Raw genomic sequence first — 17,957 nt, 5'->3', positions numbered from 1 at the left:
TTGGATAAGCAAACATTTGTGTAAAGTGGAGCTCTCTAGATTTAGAGATACATTACCATGATACTAAGCAGGGAACATACAATGAATTTTGATAGCAAGCAATTTTGATAACTGACATAACTGAGACAGGAATTCTCCAGTATTTCATTAAGGACTATAGGAAAGGAAGAAGGAATGTTACCATACACCTCTATTTTACCTATTAAATATGTCTCTACCCTACTTCACTAAATAATGATTTAATAAACTATGGTTTATTAAACTGTGGCTCAGTGTTATGTGTAAACCCTGCTTAGCAGCTTCATTGTGGTTAGTTTACTGCCAACAACCCATGACCCGAAGACATGATTTATTGATTTATTGATTTATGAATCTTTCTTTGTTTTAACTATGGCATTTCATCATATATGAATCTTGAACCCTTCCTTAACCATGGTTTGTCTGACCACCTCATCTCAGACACCCAACAAACGTCAAAGGCAGGAGAGACTGGTTGCACTATCACCAAATAAATGAAGTGTTTAAATTGGACAGTAAAATTGGCTTCCAGGTGGAAAAATCAAAATTGGAGACTGAATTGTTAGAATCCAGTACTAAGAATCTGTCAAAAATGTACAATTTGCTGCTGAAATGGAATACACAAGATGAAACGGTTAAATCAACTATGATTAAATGGGCTCAGGACATTGGTCATAATATTTTGTTTGCTGACTGGGAAAAGTTGTGGACCACCGGGATGAAATTCACGGCATGTAATGCCTTAAGAGAAAATATTATGAAAATGATTTATAGGTGGTACATAACCCCAGTCAAGCTTGCAAAGATTTACCATTTGCCTGATAATAAATGTTGGAAATGTAAAGAAAAGGAAGGTACATTTTTTCACCTTTGGTGGACGTGCCTGAAGATTAAGGCATTCTGGGAAATGATCTATAATGAACTTAAAAAGGTATTTAAATATACCTTCACTAAGAAACCAGAGGCCTTTCTCTTGGGCATTGTCGGCCAAGGGGTGTTAAAGACGGATATAACTTTCTTTATGTATGCTACAACAGCAGCTAGAATACTCATTGCAAAGTACTGGAAGACACAAGATTTACCCACACTGGAAGAATGGCAGATGAAGGTGATTGACTACATGGGCTTGGCAGAAATGACGAGCAGAATCCGAAACCAGGGAAGAGAAGCAGCGGAAGAAGAATGGAAAAAGTTTAAGGACTATTTAAAGAAATATTACAAAATTTAATGAAAGTTAGAATGATGTTGGATTGGAAAGTAAATGGTTACTATTAGCAATGGTTAAGACAAGGAGAATAAGGAAGATTAGCTTAAATTTAAAGTAAAATAAGGGAAGATTTGCTGAGTAATTGATCAGAATTTGGAATACAGAAAAGGGAGGCATGAGGAAGTCGAGGAAGAAAGGTTTAAGAAATTAGGATATGAAATGGTACTTGTTTTCCTTTTTCTTTTTTTGTTTTTATGTTTGTTATTGTTTGTTTATGTATTTGTTGTTGTTATGTATTATGTATTGTTTGTGTGATTATAAAAACTGTTTAATAAAAATATTTTAAAAAAACAAACAAACAAACGTCAAAGGCAGTAGGCAAAAGCAGTTGCAAAGCAAAAAAGCTTTGGAAAAATTGTCTGTGGGACAACTTGCTGTTAACTTATGGTTTGTTAAACAAACTATGGGTTAGTGTTATACCAGGCCTGTGTGTGTATTTGTTAGTTTTACCTTGTCTTTTCTCCAAGGGCTCAATGTTTAAGTAAATCACCGTGTCAGGTAGTTTTGGATGAATGGGGTAACTTGACCCAAATCAGCTAGTCAGCATCATGACTGAACAGAGCTTCAAACTCACCCTTCTTCACAAGTCAAAGCCAAGCACTCTAACACAGAGAAAAGCAAATTTATACCCCCCAAGACATTGCATGGCCATTGATCAAGGATGATGGCAGTTACAGTCCAGCAGCATCTAGAGGGCACCAGGTTCCCCATCTCTGTTATAACTGTGAAGCCACACATCCTCTGCTTACTAGAAAGTCTGTAGAGTCTGCCAGTTAATATGTGGCATTCCCCCGTTCCTCAGCAAAACAGAAAGGAAATATTTTGGTCCCTTGACAACTGAAATGAAAAGAATGAGCTAATGAAGGAAATTCAACAAGTGATGCAGTAACTGTAGTATAAAAAGCAAGGTATAAAAGTGTGGAGATATGGTTTTATCCACGCAGTGGCAGAATTTATCTTGACAACACACAACACTTGGCCCAAAATCCAAGACAGAAGTCCTTACACTGCTGGATTTCTGAGGTTATTTTAAGGCTCCCACCAGGAGTGCTTCTATAACCAAGCTGTACACAAGAAAGGCTGAATGGCAGCTTCCCACGCTGTCAGTTTGGTATATTTTTGCAGCAAAATGGAAGTGAAAAAAAATGCTAAACATAAGAAGAGCCCAGCTGGATCAGCCCAAAGCCCTCCCTAGTCCTGTTTCCCACAGTGGCCAATCAGGAAGTCCACAGGTAAAGCATAAGGGCAACAGCATCTACCCTTTGTTGTCCCCCCAACAATTGATAATTTGGAAGCAAGCTGCCTCCTGGAGGTAGCAAGGTGGTAGAGCATGAGACTCAGTGAAAGATTGCTGCATTGCAGGGGGTTGAACTAGATGATCCTTGTGGTCCCTTCCCACACTACAATTCTATGATAAGTAGTCATTAATGGGGAATTTGTCTACTGCCTTTTTAAATCCGTCTAAGCTAGTGGCTGTCACCTCTTGTGACAATGAATTCCATGAGTTAATTGTGCATAAGTATCTAAAACACTCTTTCACACTGCTCAAAGTACACATCACATCATATAACCTGTTTTTCCTGATGAGGCCGTTTGCACACCATACTTTTAAAGCACATGTAAAGTACATCCAGCCCCCCAAGAATCCTGGGAGGTGTAGATTGTTAAGGGTGCTGGGAATTGCAGCTTTGTGGAGGGTAAACTAAAGTTCTCAACGTTTGCGGGGGCGCTTTAAGTGTATGCTGTATAGGCAGATGTACTATATATCTCATGGTTGGGCAAAGACTGATAAGTGACGAGAGTGCTCTGAAGTTACCAATGCTTGGGACTGTAGGGATAAGTTAAACACTGTACGTAAAACAGAATGAGAGACCAAAGGCTCCCTATCCCTTTCTGGACCCAATCCAAGATGTTAGGGATGACATTCAAAGCCCTAAATGGCCTGGGTCCAGCATACCCAAGAGGCTGCCCTTATCTTTCTGACACTCCACTGTGACCTTTAAGAGTGACTGGGGATGCCCTCTTCAGCTTACCAAATCAAGACCACAAGGATGAGCAGAGAGCCTTCTTTGGCAGGTAGCCACCAACCGAGGAATTCCATTCCCCTGAAGACCTGCCAAAGCCTAGGCATTTTTGGAAGCAGTACAGGGGACACACACACACATTGCAGTAAGCCCGCAGCTTACGCAGGGGTTACACTCCGGGGATTGTGCCTAAAGCGAAAATCACTTCTAGTCAAAACACATTGGGTGTAATGGCAGGTGGGATTGCCAAAGTCTTTCTCCCCAGATGCCCCCCCTTTCTGCTCACTTCTTTAAAAAAAGTAATAAATTGCCGAGCACATAAAGCTGAATGTTAAATGCGCATAAATTGCAGGCTTACAATACCAATACCAATGCATGGTGGCTAGGGCTAAGAAGATATGGGGCAAAAGAGAGTGTAACCCAGAGATGGCGAAGTTGCAGCCTTCCAAATTGTTGCTGGACTACAATTCCCATCATCCTTGACCATTTAACATCTTGAGTGGGGCTGAGTCCAACAACATTCAGAAGGTCCCCGCTGTATGCAACCTATCTAAATGCGGCCTTGGTGGTTAATGCATTGCCACCCACCTTCAGTAGATGAGACGGATAGTTCAGTAACGGAAGATACCCTGCATGTGGAAGGCACTAGGTTGAACTGTTGCAGGGGAGAGACCTCCACCCAAGGCTTTGAAGAACCACTGCTATACAGAGTAGGCAGAGCTTGGCTACCTAGACCAAAAGTCTGACTTGACAGAAGGCAGCTTGATAGGCTCTTGTGAGGCTTTGTGTATAGAAAGGGAGTATTGTTTCTGCTTTTGTTTGGCCAAGGGGGCTGGGCACACAAATGGCTAAGACCCCTTGATCTAGGCTTTTATCAGATTCTTTAACCAACTTAAGATGGCTGGCATGCCATAATACAGTCTTAGTGGGTGCCATAGGCTGGTCCCAGTTTTTATTGCTGTCATTAAGTGTGTGTGTTGTGGGGGTAAGTCCTGTAAAGTTAAACAGCACACAGAAGTGATCTGTGTCCTCATTTCTTCCTCTGATTCATATCCTTCTCCCTCTCTGCCCTATTCCTTTTACTCAGTTCTCAGAAACCATGAGTGAATGGCTGGCGATAAATCACTTTCCAAACTGACCTTTGACTTTTCCTGAGCTTGAGGGTCTGTTGGCCAGACTGTGTGTGCTCTTGTGCTTATAAACTGGGCTCCCAGCTCCCCCTCCAAACAAAGGTAATCCTTGTGCTGTCCCACCCCTTTCCACTGCAATTCTGTGTCCCCAAAAGACAAGCTGGATGCAGGAAGAAGAATCACATTAAAAAAAATTAAAAAGACAAGGTCTATCTGTTTAAGCACACAAGACTGCACACACAGTGTACATTTAGCTCATCAACTGCAAAAGTAGATCCTAATCATACTTGAATCCATGTTCTATGTTTTTATATATATAGATATATAAAGATACTCTACTACGTATTCATTGCATTTATATCTCATCTTTTCTCCAATATGCTCAAGATGGTGTATATGGCCATATTCCTCCCCATTTTATCCGCACAACAACCCTTTGAGGTAGGTTAGGCTGAGAGACTGACTAGCCCAAGGCCACGCAAATGAGTTTCATGGCTGGGCAGGGCAGGTCCTTGGTCCAGCACTAACCACTAACACCATGCTTTTGTTTCTTAATATACTGGGTGTTGTTGCAATGATTTTCTCCCCAAATGTGTAATAAACAGGGTTGCATCTAACACTAGGCTTACTCAAAGAAAACCCACTGAAGTTAATGGGCATTGCTAACTTAGTTACAGGTAGCTGTGTTGGTCTGCTGTAGTTGAAACAAAATTTTAAAAATCCTTCCAGTAGCACCTTAGAGACCAACTACGGTAAGTTTGTTATTGGTATGAGCTTTCGTGTGCATGCACACTTCTTCAGATACTTCTTCAGTGTATCTGAAGAAGTGTGCATGCACACAAAAACTCATACCAATAACAAACTTAGTTGGTCTCTAAGGTGCTACCGGAAGGAAATTTTTAATTTTATTGCTAACTTAGGTTCACTTATTTCAGTGGGTCCACCCTGAGAAGAACTTAGTTGAATAGAACCTATAATAATAATAATAATACTTAACATCTGTACAGCACTTGCGAGGGTTCAAAGTAATTAACATGCATTATCTCATTGAAATCCTTATAAACAACGCTGTAAGGCAATTCAGTATTATCCCTCATACTGCAAACAGGGAGGAAGCAGTGGCGCTGGTGGCTGGTGCTCTTTGGGACTGGCAGGGCAGAAGGCAGGGAGGCCAACAGTAGATGGTGCCAGAGTCAAATAACAGGCAAAGTCAATTAATTCCAGGTTTGCCCCAATGCCCCTGATGAGTTCTACAAGGAATATGGAGGAGCAGGAAGCTGACAGGCAGTGCCACTCCATGGGCAGGGTGTAAGAAGGCAGCCACATGATGACTAGCTGAGAGCAGACTGAGGTTGGTGGGGCAGTGCCTTTTTCTCCCAAACTGACCAGCTTCTACTGGGGTGAGGGGATTGATGTAAAAAATGGCTTGCCTTAAGGCCAGCTAATTATTTCCTAGCAGAGGCAAGATTTGAACCGAGGACTTCCTGATTCACAGCCTAGTCTTTAACCACTATGCTACAGCAGTTATCTAGGGTGCTTTCCTTCTGAAATGAAAGTTCAGTTCTATTAACATCAACATTTTAAAAAATTTTCAATTTGATTAATGGGGATCTGCTGTCGCTCTATTCCCCCAAATGCTCAGGGTGTTCTTGAGATGAAATCAGAGAAGCCTCAAAAAGAGTGTTGGAATAATGGGCAACTCACACATACTCACGCATAGACTAGGAATTAGATAAATCTACGCTGTGGGTAAAACCTCAGCACCTAGGACTTGCCGATCGCATGGTCGGCGGTTCGAATCCCCGCGGCGGGGTGCGCTCCCATCGCTCGGTCCCAGCGCCTGCCAACCTAGCAGTTCGAAAGCACCCCCGGGTGCAAGTAGATAAATAGGGACCGCTTACCAGCGGAAAGGTAAACGGCGTTCCATGTGCTGCGCTGGCTCACCAGATGCAGCTTGTCACGCTGGCCACGTGACCCGGAAGTGTCTGCGGACAGCGCTGGCTCCCGGCCTCTAGAGTGAGATGAGCGCACAACCCTAGAGTCTGTCAAGACTGGCCCGTACGGGCAGGGGTACCTTTACCTTTATGTTCTTATAATGTGGAAAACAACAGTGCGTATGATTTTAGTAGAGTTGGCCCAAAATTTTTTACTTCAAAATATAGTATTTCTTTAAAAAAACAAAAACAAAATCCTATGACAGATCAGTATAAAGGAAGTTGAAAGGGAAATTCAAGAAGGTTAGCTGTCTCCAGAACCACTTAATGTTATTCAAAATCACAATAATAAAAGCTCAGCTGGTTTGGATACCCCCAGATCAGAAAATGTACCACTAAGTCCAAGAGAATGCCAGCATGGTTAATGAGCAGAGTCAAGGAAGCTAATAGATTAGAGACAAGAAGGCTTCTTTCAGAATATGGAAGTTTGGTTACAATGAGGAGAACAAAAAGGAACATAGACTTTGATAAAAGTAATACAAGCTGACAAAAAATGCAAATGGGATGCAAATAATAATACCGAATTATTAATGTATTGTCATTGTCATTGCTATAGGCATTGCTATTGGTATTATTACAGGAGTGTATTGCTAAAATAATTAAGAATAACAAAAAGATATATTTAAAGGCTTCAGAAGGATAGGAAGATGGTTGACCACTGGACGGTAAGGGAATTAAAAGTGTGCTAAAGTAAGAAAAGAAGACTGCAGAGCAACCAAATGAATAATTTTGTTAGTCTTCACTGCAAAAAATGTAGGCGAAATACTGTGCTTGAGTTGACTTCTAAAGAAAGGGAGTCTGAAGAACTGATACAAATAGTTGTGACAAGAGATAAAATTCTTATGAACAAATCACTGCTTCCAGATGCTATCCATCTGAGTGTTTTTAAATGTGGAATTGCTGATCTGCTAACAAAAATATGTAACTGGTCCCTAAGATTGGTCTCTGCCAAGAGAACTGGGAAGTGAGCAAACATACTGCTGTTCTTCTTTGCCGCACTTGCAATTATGCAGCTTCTTATTTCACATAAATACATAATACAGACCTGTTCTCATGTTCTCACATAGATGGATAGATAGATGGATAGATATAGATAGATAGATAGATAGATAGATAGATAGATAGATAGATAGATAGATGATAGATAGATGATAGATAGATGATAGATAGATATAGATAGATAGATATCCAGGAAATTATAGGCTGCTTAGTTTAATGTTTGTTCTAGATAAATTGTTGGAAAGCCTTATTTAAAAAATGATCAAGAATATGGAAGAACAAGTTTTGCTGAAGAAGTCTCAACAAGGCTTCTGAAAAGGTCGTTCCTGTCTCACTAGGCTTTGGATGAGCATGTGGATAGCGGGGATTCAGTAAGCACTGTTTACTTGGGCTTTCAAAAAAGCTTTTGACAAAGTCTTTCTCCAAAGACACCTGAGCAAACAATCATAGGATAACAGAAGAGGTCCTCTTATGGATCAATAACTGGTTAAAGAACAGGAAGTAGAGAGTAGGAACAAATGGACAGTTCTCATAATGGAGGGTTATAAACAGTGAGGTCCCCCAAGGATCTGTTTTGAGACCAGTGCTCTCCAACTTGTTTGTAAATGATCTGGAGTTAAGAATGCGGGAAAGTCAAGAGGGTCAGCTCTTTCCAGAACATTGGGGATTACTCAAAACCACAATAACAGAAGCTTAGCTAGAACGAATACCATAAATCAAGCAAGGTATCACCAAATTCAAGAGTTGGCATGTTTAATGAGAAGAACAGGATGAGTTTAAAAAACAAACAAACTGACAAACCCCATGGATCCCCTGTTGTGATTCTGTGATGCAAAAATGTTTCTGAGATGCCTTCAAGGGCCCCCATAATTTGGGACTCAGTCTGAAAAAGGTCATCCTCTTTAGTTTAGAAAAAGAGGAGTAAGGTGGGGCATGCTATTGTATAAAACTACCATTTTAAAATCTGCCTTCTCATCTGCTCCCCTTCCCAACCCTGAGTTCATGCAAATTCAGGATTGAAGTAAGTCATTACAAATCCTCCAATGAAGAAGAAGAGTTTGGATTTGATATCCCGCTTTATCACTCCCCTTCAGGAGTCTCAAAGCGGCTAACATTCTCCTTTCCCTTCCTCCCCCACAACAAACACTCTGTGAGGTGAGTGGGGCTGAGAGACTTCAGAGAAGTGTGACTGGCCCAAGGTCACCCAGCTGCTGCATGTGGAGGAGCGGAGACGCGAACCCGGTTCCCCAGATTGCAAGACTACTGCTCTTAACCACTACACCACACTGGGGGTTGTGAGATGGCAGCTTTACATTTTTATGTATATAAAGAAGAAGGAAGATATCATGGAGGATAAGGCTGTCAGTAGCAACTATCCATGGTTATTTCTTTATTCATGTAGTGCCATCTATGTTACATTGAGCTTTATAAACAGTATATTATGGTTGTATACTACCTCCAGATCAGAGGCAGTATGTCCCGAGTACCAGCTTGTGGGGAACCGCAACAGGAAATGGCTGTTGTCTTCATGTTCTGCCAATGCTGAACTAGAGGGGCCTTTGATCTGATCCAGTAGGGATTATCCTGTGTTCATAGGTAGGACACTCTATTAGAGTCTGAACCTGAACAGAACATTTAGTATTTAGCAACAGCTTGTTCTTGCTATTGCTGGTACAAATGCATGTTGCAATAAAGGAAAGGAATTGAGTGGGTGAATTAAGGAGACTTGGTTGCTGGTCTAGATCTGTAGAGTAAGGGAAGGAGATAGAAACAGAACCACTGGGGAGGTCACTGAATAACTCATTTGGGACAGGAGTTCCAATGCTGAACCCTAATTTGAAGGTCTGTGTGTGATCTATAAACCACACCTTCTCATCCTACAGTGGTGCCAGATGTATGCTTATAGATTATGTATCAACATTAAACAATGCAGATGGCATTATATAATCATAGATATTATGTTCCTGGGTGCAGCTACAAATCCCACCTCAGTCAATCCATGGGTAGTTACAGGCTAGAAAAGAGTGAAGTTTTTTGCATGTTAAGACTTGTCCAACTTTTTGGATTAAATTACTTAGTTGCTAGCATGGATAGTCAGGTTGCTACTACATGCAGGGGCAACAGTGATGGACGGTGAGGAGGAAGAGGTGGGAGACAGAATACAGTCGGCCCATTGTGTACAGGAAGAGAACAAATCAACTGAAATGGGCTATTTTAGATACTAAAAGAGTGAACATGTCACATCCACCTCCAAAAAATATATTTTCATTATTTCTAGAATAGCCGACATTTAAGGAGCTACAGTACCTACAGTTTGGAGTGGTGTATGAGCAACTGCTTTTATTAGCACTTGCTTGGGAGAGTCAGTACAACTCTTAGCTTACCTCCTCATGAGTAACTTAGCAAAGTAACGCACATGCCCATAAAAACAATGCATGTCATTATACATCCTCTACTCAGAAGAAAATAAATGTTCCCACATTTAGAACTCGAACCAAATGCAAAGCACAGTAATTATATCCCACAGACATGCTGGTTTCTAAGAAACATGCCTGTAATGTATAGACGTGCAAACAAATTAATAGCTGCACACAGTTTACAGGAAAACCCTGAGTTTGCAAAAAATTGTTCAGAATAAGCTAAAGCAGGGCAGATGGCTGGCTCACAGTCATGAAGAGGCATGGAGGAAGGCAGCTGTTGAGTAACAGAGGGGTTAGCTTACTAGTAAGGGCACATTCACTTATTTGGAGATGTGGCATTTCAACCAATTCAGACCCTGCACCACACACACTTTAACCTTGTGGTGAAGAGCAAGGAAGGGGAACCTGTGGCCCTCCAGATGTTGCTGCACTCCAGCTCCCATCTGCCCCAGCCAGCACAGCCAATGGTCTGGTCCACAATGGTGGAATGTGCAGTCCAACAACATCTGGAGGGATACAGGTTTCCCATCCTTAGGGCAGAGGGTTCACTGCAAGAGCTGTCTCTGCATTGCACTAGTGTCCCAGGAGAAAAACTAGACTTATTCCAACTAGACACAGCATTTCCAAAAACAAAGGTGTTGTGAAGATAAATTAGTGGAAGGAGGGAAGAACATCATGTGTTCACTTGTGTTCTACCTCCACAGTTGGAGGTAGTATGTACCTGAATACCAGTTTTTTGGAATCACAAGTGGGTAGAATGCTGTTGTGGTTAGGTCTTGCTTTTTGGCTTCCTACATGCATCTAGTTGGTCCCTGTGAGAACAGAATGCTGGACTAGATGGGCCACTGGCCTGATCCAGCAGGCTCTTTTTATCTACTGCATTTTGGTAAATTATTTGTCTGTCTGCCTATCCAACTCTTCTCTATGGATTTGGCTGCCTCTTGAGATATTGTGACCAAACTTGGCATGAGGTTTCAAGAGGTGGGACAGTGGTCTTCATTGACATTTGTATGTCAGACACCATTCTGAATCAAGATGGTGCACCATAAAACGTTGCTTTGGCATTACTTTGCCCATTTGAGCATACTTTCAACTGCCTCTCAAGATATGATTGTGAAACTCAGCATGTGTTTCCAAGGTGGATTCTTCATCAACATTTGAATGCTAGGCACAATTTTGATAATTTTCCCAAGGAGCTTAGGCTAGGATACATGGTTCTCTTTTGTACCTGGAGTTAGGCTGCACAATGTCTAAACTTCATTCTATGTGGGGCTACCTTTGAAGGTGACTCGGAAACTGCAATTAATCCAGAATGCAGCAGCTAGATTGGTGACTGGGAGTGGCCGCCGAGACCATATAACACTGGTCCTGAAAGATCTTCATTGGCTCCCAGTACGTTTCCAAGCACAATTCAAAGTCTTGGTGCTGACCTTTAAAGCTTTAAACGGCCTCGGTCCTGTATACCTGAAGGAGCGTCTCCACCCCCATCATCCAACCCAGACACTGAGGTCCAGCTTCGAGGGCCTTCTGGCGGTTCCCTCGGTGTGAGAAGTGAGGTTACAGGGAACCAGGCAGAAGGCCTTCTCGGTAGTGGCGCCTGCCCTGTGGAACGCCCCCCAGCAGATGTCAAGGCAATAAACAACTACAGTGGACGCTTGGGTTGCGAATGTGATCCGTGTGGGATCACGCAACCCGCAGCGTTCGCAACCCGAAAAAACGCAACCTGAAGCGGCTGTAACCTGAGGTATGACTGTATTTTACTTTTAAAAGACAACTGAAGGTGGCCCTGTTTAGGGAAGTTTTTAATGTCTGACGCTGTATTGTTTTTAATATTCATTTGGAAGCCGCCCAGAGTGGCTAGGGAAACCCAGCCAGATGGGCGGGGTATAAATAATAAATTATTATTATTATTATTATTATTACATGTTTCATGTACAAATCAGATTATTGAGCATTCAAAGCTGAATTAATGTCTTTCAGCACATTGGCTGTATCGCTGGAAAGGTGGACAACATTACTTTAAGGGTGAGCCTGTGACCTGGATTCAGGAATTATAGTATTTACCATCACAAAAGAATGGCCAGGCTGCCCAAGTAAGCTATCACTGGCTATTGCCACGAATCCTGACAGACAGGATTTCTGTTGCAGACCGCCTCCTTCTGTGATGAAAGTATGATGTTTCGGGGGGTGGTCTTGGGCTACAGGGTGGACAATTTCAAAAGTCTTTATAAGGGCTTGCACACCATTTTTCTGGATTCCTCCTCCCTCCTGCATGTGGTGAGTGAGGACCCTGCTGCAACAGTTTAATAAAGATCAGGCTTACTAGCTGTTTTGCTTCTCAATATTCTTTGGTTGGCCTCTGTTATTTTCTCCTACCGATAGGGAACCCACTTAAGGACTCTATATGGGCTCTTGGATACCCCATAAGGGAAAAGGAGCAGATTTTGTTTACATCAGTTGCAATCCTAAACACACTTACTAGGTAGTAAGTCCAATTGAGTATAGTGGAATTTACATCTTAGAAAATATGCATAACCTGGCACTGCACATACACTATCCAGAAATGGCTATGTTCCTTTCGTTGGAAAGTTTAAGTGGTGTGTGTTCACACCCATGGGAGATAGCAGTGCATTGTCTCAAAGGCCAAACTCAGCTGTGTAAAACTGAGACAATCGCTTGCATTTTTTAAAATGGCATAACAAAATTGTACTCATGGTGGTGATTCATTTAGACTTCTATAATTAAAAATTCAAAAGATGCTTTGGACGCTGTGATGGATACATGAAGCAAATGAAAATGCTAAAAAAACTCTCTCCCCCTTTCTCTGCTTCAGAATCTTGTCCCATTTCCCAGACAGGTGTGTCACTGTCACATGTTTATTGCCAATTGTCTTATCAAACATTGTGGTCTCCTGTAAATCCTTATAAATGACAACAAACTTGTAAGAAATCAAAGCCAAAAGAAAAGAAAAGACAAACACACTCTCCCAGTTCATGGTCTGAATCAGGTAGAATGTTGGCTTTAGGATTAAATGCAAATTCAGGCTTTTAGTTGTCTTTGTTGCAAATCTCAAGCTTACCTGAAAGCCTCCAAAGGTAAACAAAAACAACTGGTGCTGCTTACACCTTCCCGCATTAAGTGGGAAAGGCATCCCATCTCCAGCAGACATGCAAACACAGCCCTGTCTCTCCACATTTTCTCCTAATGTGCTCACTTGTGCTTCTTCATTTACAAACTAGCACTGCTTTGGGTTTTTTAGGTCTTTGTAAGAACAAAACCCACTTCACCAGGCATAGAAGCAGCTCTGTGGCAATCAGCATCAATATTCTCATCTTAAAAATAAAATAAAAATGCTTACATGCATTGGCAGATTGCTCCAGGACCTCAAGATGGTGAAACTCAGCCCCGAGTCGGATATACAGTAAATGTGTTTCACTGCACTTGATTCCCATAGACCAGGCATGGCCAAACTTGGCCCTCCAGCTGTTTTGGGACTACAACTCCCATCATCCCTAGCTAACAGGACCAGAGGTCAGGGGTGATGGGAATTGTAGTTCCAAAACAGCTGGAAGGCCAAGTTTGGCCATGCCTGCCATAGACTAAGAGATGTAGATGGCAGTGAACCCTGGGAATACAGATTGACTGTGGCTTCTTGTTGACAGTATAATCTTTACTCCCTGATAGGCAGAGGTGGCATCAGTAACTGGGACCTTCAACCCAGTACCTACTTGGCCCAAGGTATCACTGAGTTGATTGTCCAGTCATGCCCTGGAGCACCCATTACTCTGGGACACTGTAGAAAAGTTAAACAGCAAGCAGATTGCCAGTACCAGCTGCTGCCCCCAGGTTAGCCTATGGAGGTGTCCTCAGGCTCCAGGAGGTGTCCTTGAGTCTCTGTCTCAGGAGGTAAAAGCCTTTCAGCAAACACCCAAGAGCGTGAGGATCAAGGCGCAACTCTCCTTTGAAATGGTCAGGTGTTGGTGTCAGGGACGGGCAGGGCTCTGAGAATCGTGTGGTGGAGGCAGCGGAGCCAGAGGCTGGTGCAGCGGAAGGAGGAAGTGATTTATGGGGTTTTGTGCCAAGGCTGAATTATGAGGAAGAGTTTGGGGGAGTAGGAGCAGGAGCTGGGGCTGGAGGATGGGCAAGATGCTTCCCCTGCTGTCCCCCAAGACTAGGAGGGGTTTAAAGTGGCAGGCACAGTGACAACTTCTGTGTAGGAGAAGTCACGTGTTGCTTGTACATGACCCATCAGACGTGAGTACTTAAATTTGGGTGGAGGCGTGGTTATGCTGTTGCCCCAACAGTCCAGTTCAGAGCACAAGCTAGGGCAGGGTCACCAGAAAATAGTCACCAGAAGCCTGTGTGTGCATTATGTGCACCTTTGGAGCTATTGCAAGTACATGGTTTGTCAACAAAGAATTAAACCACCAGCCATTTGTTCTCCCTGAGCTGGGTTTGCTGAGGACAATTGGCCTGCGATAGTCATGTTTGGATCCGTTTTGTCTCACACCATTCTATTGAAACGTATCCACCGACCTTTCCCTATGAAAAGCACAGTATTTATATAAGCACTGTCAGAAGTACTATGAGCAGCCAAAGCTGACAAACACTGAAATTAGATCTGGTTGGCTGGCTTCAGTGGGGATATTTCTTTGGAAAGTGCACGCTAATTTAAATACATACCCAAACAATTCAGCCAGACGCTTAACTGCACAGCTGCAGACTGTAACACATTCTGCCGTGACATAATTCTCAAATACTGTACACTAATGTCACGCCTAAACATGCTCGGAAAAGTAAGCAGTGTCAAACCGAAATACAGTGAACAAGGTGTCTTGACAACAACGAAAACTTAAAAAGGAAAAGAGGTGGGAAGTGGTGTCATTGATTTCTCTCCATTGCTCTACTGCATCCAATACAAATAAATAGATGACAAAGCAGTCTCCAACCTCAGTTCACTTTAGTCACCTTGAGGTACCCAAAATGAGTTTTCCTCTTGTTCTGCTCCATTTTGCAATGTTGTACAGTGTCATGGACTGGCTGGATGCAGAGGAGTGGTGGGAGGCACCAGCCAGGGAACCCGAGGGGAAGAAGGCTCAGAGCCCAGGCATTGGTGGTGGGACAACAATGAGTGGATAGAGGGAGAAGAAGCAGACTGGGAGGATGAGGCATCCGCAGCAGAAGAGGTGACATGGTTTAGTGAACAGGAAGAGGCTGTGATAGTTTAGACTCAGAGGACAACGCAGGGACTAGGGAGGAGTGGGGCCAGGAGAGGCAAGCTGATGAAGAAGCCTGGGAGTCTCCCCCTCCTGCGGTGACCAGCTCCTCTCCACCCTGGTCTCCTAGAATCCACAGAGAAATGAAATGGGCAGAGTAGAAGGTGCTTGTTCACAGACACAGCCAGAGACCATGTAGGAAAGACCCTGGAGGGGAGAAGTCCTAGTGGGCACAGAGAAAGTGAGGACCTTCAGTCCTCACAACTACTTCATTGGGGCAAGACCGCCTGGAAAGGGCTACTGAGACCAGTAGGCACGGGCTGCAGTTTGCTTCCTTGAATAAAGAGTTAACGTCACTGCCCTCGGGTGATTTATTGTTTTGTTGCTGACCTACACCTGACTCCAACCCTGACACAGATAGAGATACAGGCCTGCTCAGCATTTGAGGAGGGAAACAGCACTCGGTAACAGAAATAAAGTTCAAGTCAGACTCTTGGGTCTATGTAGCTCAACATTATTTATGTTGACCAGCAGCCACTCTCCAAGTTTTCTGACTGGAGACATTCCCAGTCTTACCAGGAGAACTGGGGACCTTTTGCATGCAAAGCAGATGCAAGCCTTCCAATATCATTGGTAATACATCAGTTCAGTTTCCCACTATTCAATACCAAACCCATTACATTTTCTGCTTCCGATGCAAGGTGATGTCAAACGATCTGAGAGCTCTGCCTAGAATGTTTATCTGTCATCATTTTTACACAAGTGAGACCGATAACCCATCTAGTCAGTCCAGCATCCTGCTCTCATAGGGGTCAACTAGATGCCTCTGGGAAGCCTACAAGCAAGACGCAAGTGCAACACCACTCTTCCCACTTGTGAATCCCAACATGTGGTATCCAGTCCCTTGAGTCATCACCGGTTTGAACTCCCTGCAATAAAGATGGGGTAAAACAACAACAACGGCTGCAGTGTCTTTCAGGAATGGTGGGGGAAAGCAGCCTCCCACTCTAAGCACCTAAGAGAACTGGTGGATCAGACCCAAACCCCATCCAATCCAGCACTTTGTACCCACAGTGGCCAAACAAATTTGTATGGGAAGCCCTGACTGCACCTGAGCATTCCTCAGGCTATAACAGTAGCCCTCTTGCATCAGACTAAGAACTCATCTAGTCAAGCATCCAGACCCAGAAGCTCAGAAGCGGGGCAAGAAGGCAATAACCTACCCAGCAACTGGAATTCCCCTAGCAACTGGAATTCAATAGTATACTGCCTCTAAACATGGGAGCTTCATATAATCATTGTAGCTAATATAGAGCCATTTTCCGTTATGTTCTTCCTCCATGGTCAGAGACATCAATTGATGGAAGCCACAGAAAAAGAGCATGCTCTTGTGCTGGGGTCCTGCTTTCTGGTTTTCCCCAGGCATCTGGCTCATCACTGGGTGAACCGGGTGCTGGACTAGGTGGGGCAATGGCCTGATCCAACAGGCTCTTATGTTATTTTTTTCTAACCACCTTGCTTGCCGCCCCCTCTTACAGTAATAACCTTCATGTGCTTTACTTTGTCTATCAGTGTAACTGGGATGACCCCCCCCCCCAAGTTCTAATATTGTGGGAGAGGGTGCAGGTCTGGTCACTGTGTCTAAAGACAGCTCTCTGGCTTTACACAATCAGCTAACTGGCTCCACACAACGAACACCTATTGTCAATATAAACAATTAAATGGCCCTGTGTACTACTATGCAAGCTAAAGCCGCAAATCCCTCTAATTCAAAAGAAAAAAGGACAACTGCCCTGTGTTGGTAACAGTGCTCCAGCAACTGGGATTTAGAAAGAAATAAACACACAAACCAAGTGCTTTTACAAGTGTACTTGGGGTGTATAAAAACGGAACATATTCAAGAGCAGGAATGTAGGCCTTGCTAACGCACCTCCCCACCCACTGAGCAAAACCTCCTTGGCACCTCATGCCCACCACAGAAGCGATAAATTGGGCCCAGAGAATTTCTCCTAGCACGCCCCCACCGCACCACAGAATATACCATTAACACAACGAAAGAAATGAAAAACGACATACCTTTGTGCTCTGCTCTTCACTTCCTTAAGCACCAACAGAGGTGATAGTCTGAGGCCTTGCCTAAACCTTCAGCTCATGGTGTCTCCTTTGGGAAGCTTGACCTCTATTATACCACATTAACTGTCATGGCTTCCCCCAAAGAATCCTGGGAACCAAAGTTTCTTAAGGGTGCTGGGAGCTGTTAGGAGGCCCCAATATTCCCCTCACAGAGCTATGTTTTCCAGGGCGATTTGACAGTCAGTCCCTGTTCTCAGGGAACTCTGAGAACAGAGCTCTGTGAGGGAAATAAACCCTTAATGAACTACAGCTCCCATGATGCATTGGGCGAAGCCTTGTTTGTTTAAAGTGGCCAGTCTTTAAATGTATGGTATGGCACACATGAGGCCTAACTCTCGGCCTTACCTTGATACAAATGGGAATGAACTGTGTAGTCTGCTTGCAGTAACAAATAACAGAAAGCTGGAAGAGCTATTTAGATATTAAATAGCACTCAGTGCTTGGTAGCCCCTCTAGGTTTCGTTTTCAATTCCTAACAGAGCCAGAGAGAGACTTTTTTGGTGTGCGTATTGTTGTTTTCAACATGCTAATATATAGATATGTGTCATGGGTGCCAGCACAAAATGGCTGCCATGCACAGAAAGAAAGGTGGGGTGGGAGGAGAAAAGAAGAAGAGGGGGAGGTTCACCCCTATATCTTGACTATGAAAGTTGGGTCTTAGCCTGCTATACATACTGAAAATTAATGCCCATCCAAGCTGTTTCCCCTTAATAACTTCCCAAGAGTGAAAGCTAATTCTGCCAATATTCAAATGAG

At 43.3% G+C, this 17,957-nt stretch overlaps 1 protein-coding gene across 1 annotated transcript in view; it reads right to left on the bottom strand.

Annotated features, from left to right (window-relative positions):
* The window catches only part of WNT5B (Wnt family member 5B), a 125,374-nt gene extending 107,944 nt beyond the window's left edge, over positions 1–17,430 (bottom strand). Inside the window, exon 1 of the mRNA XM_053406540.1 lies at positions 17,145–17,430. The gene's annotated coding sequence lies outside the window, so the exon portion shown is untranslated. The remainder of the gene's footprint in view (positions 1–17,144) is intronic.
* Between the last annotated feature and the right edge of the window lie 527 nt (positions 17,431–17,957).

This window comes from Podarcis raffonei, chromosome 10 (genome assembly GCF_027172205.1).
Source record: "Podarcis raffonei isolate rPodRaf1 chromosome 10, rPodRaf1.pri, whole genome shotgun sequence".
In the NCBI taxonomy this organism is placed as follows: Eukaryota; Metazoa; Chordata; class Lepidosauria; order Squamata; family Lacertidae; genus Podarcis; species Podarcis raffonei.
This window is presented reverse-complemented; position numbering and strand designations above follow the sequence as displayed.